The following is a 13,746-nucleotide window of genomic DNA, read 5'->3' as shown; positions in this document are numbered from 1 at the left end:
GGTGTTCACAATCCTCCTGCAATAGGACAAGCTGGATGGCAAAACAAGTGCTAGTAATATCCCAAACGGAAGAGGAATGAAAAAATTACTTTTAACCATGCCAAAGGAGTTGAAAAGAAAAGTCTTGAGTGAGGAAAAGAAGGGCTCAATTCTGGCTTTACTAGCAGAGGGGCACAGTGAGCATCATGTTGCCTCCATCCTTGAAATGTCTAAGACGTCAGTCCATTACAACAAGGTCAAGCAGCAGACATTGGGGACAACAAAGCTACTGACCGGCAGCGGGCGAAAACGACTCTCCACTAACCGGGATGACCGTCATCTTATTCGAATGTCACTCAGTAACCGCAGGATGACATCAAGTGACCTACAAAAGAAATGGCAGCTGGGGTGAGGTGCACGGCAAGAACAGTTCGTAACAGGCTCCTAGAGGCAGGACTCAAGTCATGTAAAGCTAGGAAAAAGCCTTTCATCAATGAGAAGCAAAGAAAAGCCAGGTGAAGTTTGCCAAAGACCATAAGTTTTGGACCATAGAGGACTGGAGTAAGGTAATCTTCTCTGATGAGTCTAATTTTCAGCTTTGTCCAACACCTGGTCGTCTAATGGTTAGACGGAGACCTGGAGAGGCGCACAAGCCATAGTGTCTTGCACCCACTGTGTATTTTGGAGGATCTGGGAATGATGATCTGGGAATGCTTCAGCAAGGCTGGAATTGGGCAGGTTAATCTTTGTGAAGGACGTATGAATCAAGCCGCATACAAGGTTATCCTGGAAAAACAGCCGATTCCTTCTGCTCAGGCAATGTTTCCCAACTCTGAGGACTGTTTTTCCAGCAGGACAATGTGCCGAGCCACACAGCTAGGTCAATCAAGGTGTGGATGAAACACCACATCAAATCCCTGTCATAGCCAGCCCCAATCTCCAGACCTGAACCCCACTAAAAACCAATTGGAATGTAATCAAGAGTATGATGGATAGCCACAAGCCATCAAACAAAGAAGAACGGCTGACATTATTGTACCAGGAGTGGCATAAGGTCACCCAGGAGCAGTGTGAAAGACTGGTGGAAAGCATGCCAAGATGCATGAAAGCTGGGATTAACAATCATGGTTATTCCACACAATATTGACTTCTGAACTCTTCCTGAGGTAAAACATTAGTATTGTTGTTCCTATATTATTATGAAATTGGTTTTTTTTTGTTTTGTTTTTTTGCATTATTTGAGACAATTTCACATTGTCACAGATCCCCACTCTCCATGGAGTCACTAATTCGTCACATATCCGCTCTCAGCAAGTGATTTGGGGTTGTGCCTGCAAGGGTTAATCTAACTCCCCACTCTCGGTCCAGCATTCAACCTCTGTCCTATGCTGTAATGGGAGCATAAATCACACACCCGCTCATGCATGCTGCCACCACTCACCAAATACACGGGCGATGAGTCCTGGAAATATTACTAATACTAATAATGTCTACCACTCATAAGGCTCACACACCTTAGGCTATGGATTTGTTAGAACATTCAAGGTTCAACTTGGTAAAGTTTTATACTTTAATACAAAAAGGTCCAGTGCTTACAGTAAGAAAAAGGTATAAAAATATAATAAAAAGACATACAACTTATGCAAAACAGTATAAAATAACAGGAGAAAACTTACAGAAATCATCTAACTTGGTAGCCTGCTTCTGCTCCCTGAGGGTAGGATGAATGTAGATTGGATTATACCAGCTCGGCCGCCCCCATTATGTGAACACGGTTCTTGGTATACAGGTCTAATTTATAGCTTTGGTCTGGAGGTCAGATTTCTTGACCAGCCCCTCAGGTTAATATCATAATTGTTTGTTTTTGATTGGACCACGGCCGCGCTACTAAAGAATGTTATTTTCTCTTGAGATTATTTGTGTAAACGTTCTCACAGAGATACTATCAGGCCGTAATTGACATCGCTCTTCCAAGAGCTAGGAGGTGTCAAATGTTCCCTTTCTTCTTGGATCCCAGCACGACCCCATGGTGAGATTTGGAGACAGAAGTCTCAGGAAAATACATATTAACACTTAGGTGAGACATGCAGCCTTCAGGACAGATGTTCAACTACTGCTAGTTACACATATAACCCTAGACATATGTCACTACACACATATAGATATATATACATATTTCATCACACCTCCCTCCTTATGAACGTGCCCGGGGGTTGACTTACAGGTCAGCTTCTGAGCACGTATCTGGTTCTGCCCCACCTTGGCGAGATAGGTTATCAGTATTGCCATGATTGACTCCCTTATGCTGAATTGTGAAATCATATTGCTGTAATATCAGACTCCATCTAAGCAATTTCCCGTTGTCCCCAACTACTCTGTTGAGCCAACTCAATGGGGTATGATCTGTGATCACGGTGAAGTTGCTCCCATAGAGGTATGGTTGCAAATTCTGCAGAGCCCACACAATTGCCAAACATTCCTTCTCAATGGTGGCATAAGCCACTTCTCTGGGCAGGAGTTTCCTGCTTAGGTAAACAATTGGCTGCTCCTCACCTTGTTGGTTAACCTGGCTGAGAACCGCACCTAGCCCATAGGTGCTGCCATCTGTCTGCACTACAAACCTGCGAGTGAAATCTGGGGCCTGAAGGACGGGTGAACTAACCGATGCTGACTTTAGGGCAGAAAATGATTCCTCACACTGAGGACTCCAGGAGACAATTTTGGGAAGTTTCTTCCTGGTCAGATCAGTTAACGGTTTGGCCAGAGCACTGTAGTTTGGTACAAACCTACAGTAGCCAGCCGTACCCCAGGAAGGACAGTACCTGCTTCTTGGTTCGTGGGGTGGCCCAGGCTGTAATGGCTTCTACCTTCCCTGGCTCAGGTTTTAGCTGTCCTCCCCCACCCGGTGTCCTAGGTGTTGTACTTCCCGCATGGCTACCTGACATTTCCCTGGCTTAACAGTAAGACCTGCGGTTTTAAGCCTTTGCAACACCTGAGAAAGATGTACGAGGTGATCCTCCCAAAGAATCACTAAAAATGGCTATATCATCAAGATAAGCGACAGCAAAACCATCAAATCCTTCCAATAAGTGTTTGACCAACCTTTGGAAGGTGGCAGGGGCATTCTTCATACCAAATGGCATCACCAGAAACTCAACCCGAATGGTTTTATAAAAGCAGACCTCTCCTGAGCTCTGGTCAGGGGTATCTGCCAGAACCCCCTACTTAGGTCCATGATGGTGAGGTACGATGCTTTAGCTAGCTGCTCTAACAGCTCGTCTATCCTCAGCATGGGGTAGACCTCACATGTAGTCAGCACATTTAATTTCCTGTAGTCTACACGGAACCGGGTAGTACGGTCCTTTTTTGGGACAAGAACCACAGGAGGCCCAGGCACTCTGGGATTTTTGTATCACCTTGAGTTTCAGCATCTCCTCTACCTGTTCCCTCATGTGTCTTCACCTCTGCTGACACACGGTATGCAGACTGCCGTACTGGGGGATTAGTACCAGTGTCCACATGGTGAACTGCTAAGTGTGTCCTCCCAGGCTCCCCTGTGAAGACTTCGGTGAACTCGCTGAGTGCCCCAATTAGCTCAGACGGCTGACTGTGGGATAGCTCAGGGTTAAAGTCTGCTGACTCTAGGGACACCATGCACTGATTCCCAGCCCCCATATCTAGTAACAGATCGGCCTCCCCTTCAGGCAGGCTACAGACAGGTAAGACACAGGTCTCCCTGTCATGATGAGCCTTTAGCATAGTCACATGAAATACTTTCTGACACTTTGCATGCTCATCTAGTGTCACCACATAAATAACGTCATTTAGCCGCTTATGTACAGTGTATGGTCCCTCCCCTGTGGCCTGCAATTCTGTACCATAGGGACCAACACCCAAACCTTGTGCCCCTCGTATGCCCTCAGTCTGGCATTACGGTTGTACCAGACCCTCTGCTTGATTTGGGCCTGCGTCATGTTTTCATGGGCCAGGTTGCTCAGTTTTTGCATTTTCTCTCTGAGCCGCAGTACATATTCAACCACTGATACTCCAGTAGTTCTGGGATTGTCCTCCCAACAGTCCTTAATCAAATCAAGTGGCCCCCTGACCCTCCTCCCATAGACCAGTTCAAAGGGGGAGAATCCTGTAGACGCCTGGGGTACCTCTCTGTAGGCAAACAACGGATGGGGGAGGTACCGCTCCCAGTCTCTCCCTTCAGTCTCCACCAACATTTTCAGCATTTGCTTTAATGTTCCGTTAAAACGCTTGCAGAGTCCGTTGGTTTAGGGATGATAGATGCTGGCCACAACATGCTGCACTTGTATTTTTTCGCAGAGGCTTTCCATCAGATCGGACATGAACTGGGTTCCCTGATCGGTTAACATTTCCCTGGGGAAACCCACACGAGAGAACACAGTAAAGCATCCGCCACTTTGTCTGCTCGGATGGAGGACAGTGCCACAGCTTCCGGGTATCATGTAGCATAGCCCACCATTGTGAGGATGTACTTTTTGCCAGAGCTGCTAGGGATTGCAAGTGGCCCTATGATATCCACAACCACTCGCTGGAAAGGCTCATCGATCACAGGCAGTGGTATCAATGGAGCTTTCTGTATATTTCCGGACTTTCCAACTCTGACAAACTACACATGATCGACAGTAATTGGCAATATCTGTCCCCATCTTGGGCCAATAGAAGTTATGTGTCAAGCGAGCTTTAGTCTTGTATTCCAAGGTGTCCGGCCAAAGGAATTCCATGGGCAATTCTTAGTAATTTTTCCCTAAATGGATAAGGGACGATTAGCCGCCTTTCATAGTCCCAAGATTCTGTAGTATCGGCCGCCTTTCATAGTCCCAAGATTCTGTAGTATCCGTGGGGAGAGTCTCTTTAAACAGTCTTCCCTGGTCCCACTATGCTCTTTGTCAGAAGCAGCATGGGGCTGGTCTGCAAGACATCTGAGGTTCTCCAGACATCTGTCCTCAGGGCCTCCTGGAAGCTCTGACTCAGTCTGCAGGCCCTGGCCTAGTGTGACTGCCATGCCCTGATCTGAAGCTGAGTCTTCAGTGTCAGTTATCAGGGACCTTGGTGGGTCTGCCATGTGAGGAGGCTCCGGGACCACAGTATGGGCCTCCTGTTCTGGCAGTTCTGTCTGAGACTCATCCTCGAATCTCTGGGGTGGAGTCTGAGCAGTGGCCTGACTCCGAGTCACAGCTGCCACATATTTACAGTCCTGTGCATTGGGATATTTTCCCTCCTCGCACGGGATCTTAGGTGGGTCACCTGTTTCCAGCTTCTCTGTAGCATTTACTTGCAGGGGAGGAACATAGTGGGACCACATCCTCCTCTGGTCCATGCCTAGCAATGTATTGGTGGGAATAGCCTCTGATACTCCCACTTCTCTCAATCCTTTCCCTGCTCCCCAGTCCAGGTACACACGGGCCATGGGCAGGGCTGACCCCTCCAATCCCGGTTATGGACATAGTCTTTCCTGGCATGATATCGGCAGGGGTTATCATGGCTGGACGCACCAGGGTCACCTCTGCCCCAGTGTCCCTGAGACCAATGGTGACTTTATTGCCAACAGTGACAGATTGACAGTTATCATTAGTCCTCGCTTCAGAGCCGGCCACAAAGAGGACAGACTGTGGGGACACAGACAGCTTTGTGGTTGTGCGTTTCTCCCTATCAGGGCAGACAGCGCTAACATGTCCCACTTTGTTGCAGGAGAAGCATCGGCGAACATCGCCTAGAGAATGTCTATTCCCCGGGGCCCCATAGGAGGTGGGCTTGGGCAGCACTGGTGATCGGCTGGCAGAGGGAGAAGGGTCCCTGTTTGGCTTACCTCCCCTCCAGCTGAATTCCGATGGCTTCCGCACCTCAGGCATCCTGTTAGCCACATAGCAGTCCGCAATCCTTGTAGCCTGATCTGCAGTTTGTGGCTCCCGATCACACAACTCCGTGGGGCACATGTGAAGAAATTGATCCTTGACCATAAGATCCGTTAAGTCCTCAAAACTGTTAACAGAAATTCCCCTGATCCATTGGTGGAACGTGGTCCTCAAGGTGCTTACAACATCTGCATAGCTGTCAGTTGATCTACGTTGTAGCTTCCGGAACTTTCTCTGATACACTTGAGGTGTTAGGTTGTATTTCCTGATCAGGGCCTCTTTTATGGCCTCATAGTTCCCATCTAGCTCTGGTCGGAGCCCAGCAAAAACTTCCAGGGCTTTGCCTCTAAACTCTGGGTTTGATACTGCCCCCACTGCTCACGGGGTAGATGGTATTGCCTGCAGATTAGGAGTATCTAAGTCCGTATCCTTCTCCATCACAGGGAAGTTTTCCAGCCGTGGTCTCCTTGGATTTATGTCCTCAGAGGAGGTTATCTGAGGACTGATACCCTGCTCTATTTGAGCCATCTGAAGCTGGAAAGCTCTGTCCTCCCGGCGTTCTGCAGCCTCTCTCAGCCTGGTCCCGGCGTTCTGCAACCTCTCAGCCTGTCGGTGCTGTAGGATAAGCTGCATGCGCAGATTGGGATCACTTGTTCCCAGCCGTTGTAAGTCCTTTTGCAAAGTACAGTCCATAGGCTCCTCAGCACTGGCATTGTTGGCATTTCCATCAGGTATCTCTGGTGCAAGAGCTGGCATTGCTGGGTCTCTCTGAGGTGGGCTCTCTCCTTGCCCAGATGTTCCAGCACTTTGCTCTATGTCCTGCTCGACCAAGGCGCATATCAGCAGCTTCCTGGATCTGTCGGCCGTCTCTATTCCTCTCTGCTCACGGAGGTCGGTCAGAGCCTCTTTGCTCTGCTTTTGTACTGGGCTGCCATATAGTTGAACAGCCTTTGCCAAATAAAAGATAGAAAAGAAAAACGGGGAGGGGAAACTGTTTGCAAGTATGTCTAAGTAAGCACTGAGTTGAACCTTGTAGAACTGGTGCACTCCTCACAAGGATACCAATTCCTTAGTACAGGGAATAATTGCTTAGACCATGCACTAATGCTCTAATAGAAATAATTCTATCCCACCGTTCTGCCACCATTTGTCACGGACCCCTACTCCGTGGTGGTGTAACTAATTTGTCACGTGCCCGCTCTTAGCACGTGACTTGGGGTTGTGCCTGCAAGGGTTAATCTATCTCCCCACTCTCACTCCAGCGTTCAACCTCTGTCCTATGCTGTAATGGGAGCATAGATCACACACCGACCCAGGCCACACACCCACTCATACACGATGCCACCACTCACCGAATACACGGTAGATGAGTCCTGGAAATATTACTAATACTAATAATGTCTACCACTCACAAGGCTCACACACCTTAGGCTATGGATTCTTTAGAACATACAAGGTTCAACTGTTAGTTTTATACTTTAATACAAAAAGGTTCAGTGTTTACAGTAAGAAAAAGGTATAAAAATGATAAAAAGAAAACTTACAATTTATGCAAAACAGTATAAAATAACAGGAGAAAACTTACAGAAATCATCTAACTTGGTAGTCTGCTTCTGCTCTCTGAGGGTAGGATGAATGTAGATTGGATCACATCAGCTCGGCTGCCCCATTATATGAACACGGTTCTAGGTATACAGGTCTAATTTATAGCTTTGGTCTGGAAGTCACATTTCTAGACTAGCCCCTCAGGTTAATATCATAATTTTTTGTTTTTGATTGGATCACGGCCGCGCTACCATAGAATATATTATTTTCTCTTGAGATCCTTTGTGTAAACATTTTGACAGAGATACTATCAGGCAGTAATTGACATCTCTCTTCCAAGAGCTAGGAGGTGTCAAATGTTCCCTTTCTTCTTGGATCCCAGCACAACCCCCTGGTGAGATTTGGAGACAGAAGTCTGCTTGTCTCAGGAAAATACATATTAACACCTGGGTGAGACAGATGTTCAGCTACTGCTAGTTACACATATAACCCTAGATATATGTCACTACACACATATAGATATATGTACATATTTCATCACACTCATTTTCAGAAAATAAATACAAAATGTATTGCTTGTTACTTCGGAGACACGTCACTAGTTTTTAGAATAAAAGAGCAATTTACATTTTACTCAAAAGTATACCTATAAAGAGGAAAATCACACAAACTGAACATTGTGCAGCGGTCTCTTCATTTTTGCCAGAGCTGTATATGTAGACATTTCCCATCATGCACCTGGAATGTAGATGCTCCACTTGAACCTGCAGGTTTTTATTCATTTCCGTCTGTTCGTCGAGTGATCGCTGCAATTTTCGTATCTGATTCTGCGTCTCGTCCAACTGTAAGGAAAAGAAAACAAAAATCTTCAGTCCACTGCGTCCGTCAATCCAGCAAGTGAGAACGCATGGAGGCCCTGACAACCAATCAGCAGCAAGAAGAGGTGGGCGACAACCCCCGAGGAGCCTGAGTATATACATGGTGCCCAGGAAGGAGGTGATGTAGAATAAGGGGTGTGGTCTCATGTCACTATATCTGATGTCATCGGCGGGGCTGACATCCTCTTACACTATGTACAGGCTGGTGATGTAGTATAAGGGGTGTGGTCTCATGTCACTATATCAGTGATGTCTTCACCAGGGGCGGAGCTAACATCCTCTTACACTATGAACAGGCTGGTGATGTAGTACAAGAGGTGTGGTCACATGTCACTATATCAGTGATGTCATCACCGGGGGTGGGGCTAACATCCTCTTACACTATGAACAGGCTGGTGATGTAGTATAAGGGGTGTGGCCTCATGTCACTATATCAGTGATGTCATCACTGGGGGCGGGGCTAACATCCCCTTACACTATGAACAGGCTGGTGATGTAGTATAAGAGGTGTGGTCTGATGTCACTATATCAGTGATGTTATCACCGGGGGCGGGGCTGACATCCTCTTACACTATGTACAGGCTGGTGATGTAGTATAAGAGGTGTGGTCACATGTCACTATATCAGTGATGTTATCACCGGGGGCGGGTCTGATATTCTCTTACACTATGTACAGGCTGGTGATGTAGTATAAGGGGTGTGGTCTTATGTCACTATATCAGTGATGTCATCACCGGGGGCGGGGCTGATATCCTCTTACACTATGTACAGGCTGGTGATGTAGTATAAGGGGTGTGGCCTCATGTCACTATATCAGTGATGTCATCACCGGGGGCGGGGCTGACATCCTCTTACACTATGTACAGGCTGGTGATGTAGTATAAGGGGTGTGGTCTCATGTCACTATCAGTGATGTCATCACCGGGGGCGGGGCTGATATCCTCTTACACTATGTACAGGCTGGTGATGTAGTATAAGGGGTGTGGTCTCATGTCACTATATCAGTGATGTCATCACCGGGGGCGGGGCTGATATCCTCTTACACTATGTATAGGCTGGTGATGTAGTATAAGGGGTGTGGTCTCATGTCACTATATCTAATGTCATAATTGGGGGCGGGGCTGATATCCTCTTACACTATGTATAGGCTGGTGATGTAGTATAAGGCTATGTGCACACGTTACTTATTGGCAGAATTTTCCGCTGAAACGCAGGTGCGTATTTGCCGCGGATTTTCTGCGTTTTTTCCCCTGCGGATTTCTATTATGGAAGGGGTCAGAAACGCTGCAGTTCCGCACAAAAGTAGCCCACTCCACATAGCCACACCCACGCCACATAGCCACACCCACGCCACACAGCCCTGCTCACTCCCCATAGCCACACCCGCACCAGATAGCCACGCTCACTCCATATACCCACGTAGCCATGCCCGCTCCACATAGCCACACCCACTCCACCCCCATACCACATAGCCACGCCCACTCCACATAGCCACGCCCGCTGCACAACCACGCCCACTACACATAACCACGCTCACTCCATATAGCCACACACATATCCACACTCCATATAACCACACCCACTCCACCTAACCACGCCCACTACACATAACCACGCCCACTCCACAGTGTCACTCACTCCACATAGCCACACCCACTCCACATAGCCCGCCCACTCCCCATAGCCACACCCACTTCACAAAGTCACATCCACTCCACAGAACCACACCCACTTCACATAGCCCCGCCCACTCCACATAGCCACATCCACTTCACATAGCCCCGCCCTCTCCATATAGCCACGCTCACTCCACATAGCCACGCTCACTCCACATAGCCACGCTCACTCCACATAACCACATTCACTGCACATAGACACTCCCATTCCACATAACCAAGCCCACTCTACACAAACACCCACTTCATATAGCCGCACACTCCACATAACCACACCTACTTCACATAGCCACGCTCACTCCACATAGCCACTCTCATTCCACATAGCCATGCCCACTCCACATAACTACGCCCACTGCACATAGCCACGCCCACTCCACATAGCCACACTTCGCATAACCACACTCACTCTGCATAACCACACCCACTTCACATAGCTCCACCCACTCCGCATAACCACGCCCAATCCACATAGCCACGTCCACACCACATAGCCATATCCACTCCACATTGCCACACCGACTTCGCAGCCACGCCCACTCCACATAAACGCCCACTCAACATAGCCATGCCCACTCCACATTGACTCCACATAACCACGCCTACTTCCCACAGCGAATGTGCTTAATAATAATAATGGTGACGTTTATACATTCATCATACCTCACAACTTTTGAAGATGGGAAAGAGGGACAAAGTTTGAGGCGCGCATTGCGCGACGTGGCAAATTTTAGGCCACGCCTCTGACCACACCCATTCATAACTAGTCACACCCATATCCACGTCCCAACCACACCCATTTAGCACTGCTGATCACACTGTTTCATAAAGAATAATTATAAACAAAAAATATAGCCACACAGTGCTCCATACTGTATAATGGCCACACATGATGCTCCATACTGTATAATGGCCACACATGATGCTCCAAACTGTATAATGACTGCACATGATGCTCCATACTGTATAATGACCACACATGATGCTCCATACTGTATAATGACTGCACATGATGCTCCATACTGTATAATGACCACACATGATGCTCCATACTGTATATTGGCTGCACATGATGCTCCACACTGTATAATGGCCACACATGATGCTCCATACTGTATAATGACTGCACATGATGCTCCATACTGTATAATGACCACACATGATGCTCCATACTGTATAATGACCCAACATGATACTTCGTACCGTATAATGGCCACACATAGCTGCTCCTACACACGTGGCTGCGCTCCATACACTTTGCACACACGCGCTCCGCTCCGTACACACGCGGCTCCGCTCTGTACACATTTAGCTCCGCTCCATACACCTCATATACACACAACTCCACTCCATACACCTCATACACACACGGCTCCGCTCCATACACCTTGTACACATTCAGCTCCGCTCCATACACCTCATACACACGGCTCCGCTCCATACACCTCGTACACATTCAGCTCTGCTCCATACATCTCATACACACACGGCTCTGCTCTGCACACCTCATACACACACGGCTCCACTACATACACCTCATACACACACGGCTCCGCTCCATACACCTCGTACACATTCAGCTCCGCTCCATACACCTCGTACACATTCAGCTCCGCTCCATACACCTCATACACACGGCTCTGCTCCGTACACCTCTTACACACACGGCTCCGCTCTGTACACCTCGTACACATTCAGCTCCGCTCCATACACCTCAAACACACGGCTCCGCTCCGTACACCTCGTACACATTCAGCTCCGCTCCATACACCACATACACACACAGCTCCGCTCCATACACCTCATACACACACGGCTCCACTCCGTACACCTCGTACACACACGGCTCCGCTCCATACACCTCGTACACATTCAGCTCCGCTCCATACACCTCATACACACACGGCTCCACTCCACACACCTCATACACACACGGCTCCGCTCCGTACACCTCGTACACATTCAGCTCCTCTCAATACACCTCATACACACACGACTCCACTCCATACACCTCGTACACACACGGCTCTGCTCCGTACACCTCGTACACACACGGCTCCGCTCCGTACACCTCGTACACACAGCTCCGCTCTGTACACCTCGTACACACGGCTCCGCTCCGTACACCTCGTACACACACGGCTCTGCTCCGTACACCTCGTACACACACGGCTCCGCTCCGTACACCTCGTACACACACGGCTCCTCTTCGTACACCTTGTATACACGGCTCCGCTCCATACACCTCATACACACACGGCTCCGCTCCGTACACCTCGTACACATTCAGCTCCGCTCCATACACCTCATGCACACACGGCTCTGCTCCATACACCTGACCTCGTACACACACGGCTCCACTCCATACACCTCATACACACACGGCTCCGCTCCATACACCTCGTACACACGGCTCCGCTCCGTACACCTCGTACACACACGGCTCTGCTCCATACACCTCATACACACACGACTCCGCTCCGTACACCTCGTACACATTTAGCCCTGCTCCATTCACCTCATACACACACGGCTCCGCTCCGTACACCTCATACACACATGCCTCTGCGCCATACACCTGACCTCATACACACATGGCTCTGCTACATCCACACTGTAAACACCTCCTGACCCCACACATAATCCAGCTTACTTACCTCATCCAGCAGCACCATGGCAAGTTGGGTATGCAGTATTCAGTGTCAGAACACACACTCCATGGCAAGACATGCAGACGTACCACGCACAGAACTTTATGCTCAGTAAGCACCTCCATGAGAAGGTATGCAATGTAACATTTGCCTTACGAAACACCACCGACTCTTCTTCCCGCTGCATCCTTCCTATCTGCCGCTCAGCCCTTCGTTCTCCTCTAATTTGTCCACGGAGCTCGGCTAGCAGCTGATTGGTGGATGGGCCTGTCAGTCAAAGAAGTCTCCAGCAATCAATCTCCGGCAGTGCATTCCCTAACAGAATTCTTAACACAAGAGCGCGCACAGTAAAACACAGGTTTGTCTCCAGATGTTCTTGTGACATCACTGAGGGCGGCCATTTTTCCGAAGATAAAAACCTACTTAGTTTTTATTAGACGGCGTTTATAAAATGGCATCGGTAATGGAGTCATAAATTCGCCCTGGTAACGGCTGCTTCTCCTATTGTCTGCGGGAAGCAGAGTGTCCCGTGCTGGACAGCGGGGAAAAGCATCAAAACCGGGACAGTCCCGCACAATGAGGGACGGTTGGGAGCTATGATTCATGAAGCTGAAAGCTGACTAGCATCATCTCTATAATCTGAGGAGAATGGCTCCTTAGCTACAGGGGAACTACAAGCTCCAGCAGTCACTCATATTATGCGCTCCACCCTCCTCTCATGTAAGAGCTCTCCTCATCAACCACCTCTATTTCATGCCTAGAATTGATCCCGCAATGATTTCTGGGATTTGTAGTGTAACTGTCCCCGTCAAGCGTTTGTTACTGCATTCTCTGGACTACAGTTCCCAGAATCCATTTGTGGCGCATGGGTTTCTGGGAACTGTAGTTCACGTCTGCTGTTATCTAATGCGCAGGAGGGATTGTTAAACTACGATTCCCAGCAGTCTTTGCGGAAACTGCTGGCTTTCCTCAGATGCTGCATATTTCTAGGCGGGAAACTCTCCTGAGGTGAATGATGCCACAGGTGCTTCTCTGCTTGTGGTGACTGGTGCTGATGTTAATGGTTTCTGAGGTAAATGTCACCGTGATTGGTCTTTATTCCTGTTATCTGCCCTGAAATGTGAGAACACAA

General features: G+C 48.5%; 1 protein-coding gene across 1 annotated transcript in view; it reads left to right on the top strand.

The window, feature by feature from the left end:
- Positions 1 to 8,249: 8,249 nt before the first annotated feature.
- The window catches only part of LOC143807434 (uncharacterized), a 29,543-nt gene continuing 24,046 nt past the window's right edge, over positions 8,250 to 13,746 (top strand). Inside the window, exon 1 of the mRNA XM_077288966.1 lies at positions 8,250 to 13,686. The gene's annotated coding sequence lies outside the window, so the exon portion shown is untranslated. The remainder of the gene's footprint in view (positions 13,687 to 13,746) is intronic.

This window comes from Ranitomeya variabilis, chromosome 2 (genome assembly GCF_051348905.1).
Source record: "Ranitomeya variabilis isolate aRanVar5 chromosome 2, aRanVar5.hap1, whole genome shotgun sequence".
NCBI lineage: Eukaryota > Metazoa > Chordata > Amphibia > Anura > Dendrobatidae > Ranitomeya > Ranitomeya variabilis.
This window is presented reverse-complemented; position numbering and strand designations above follow the sequence as displayed.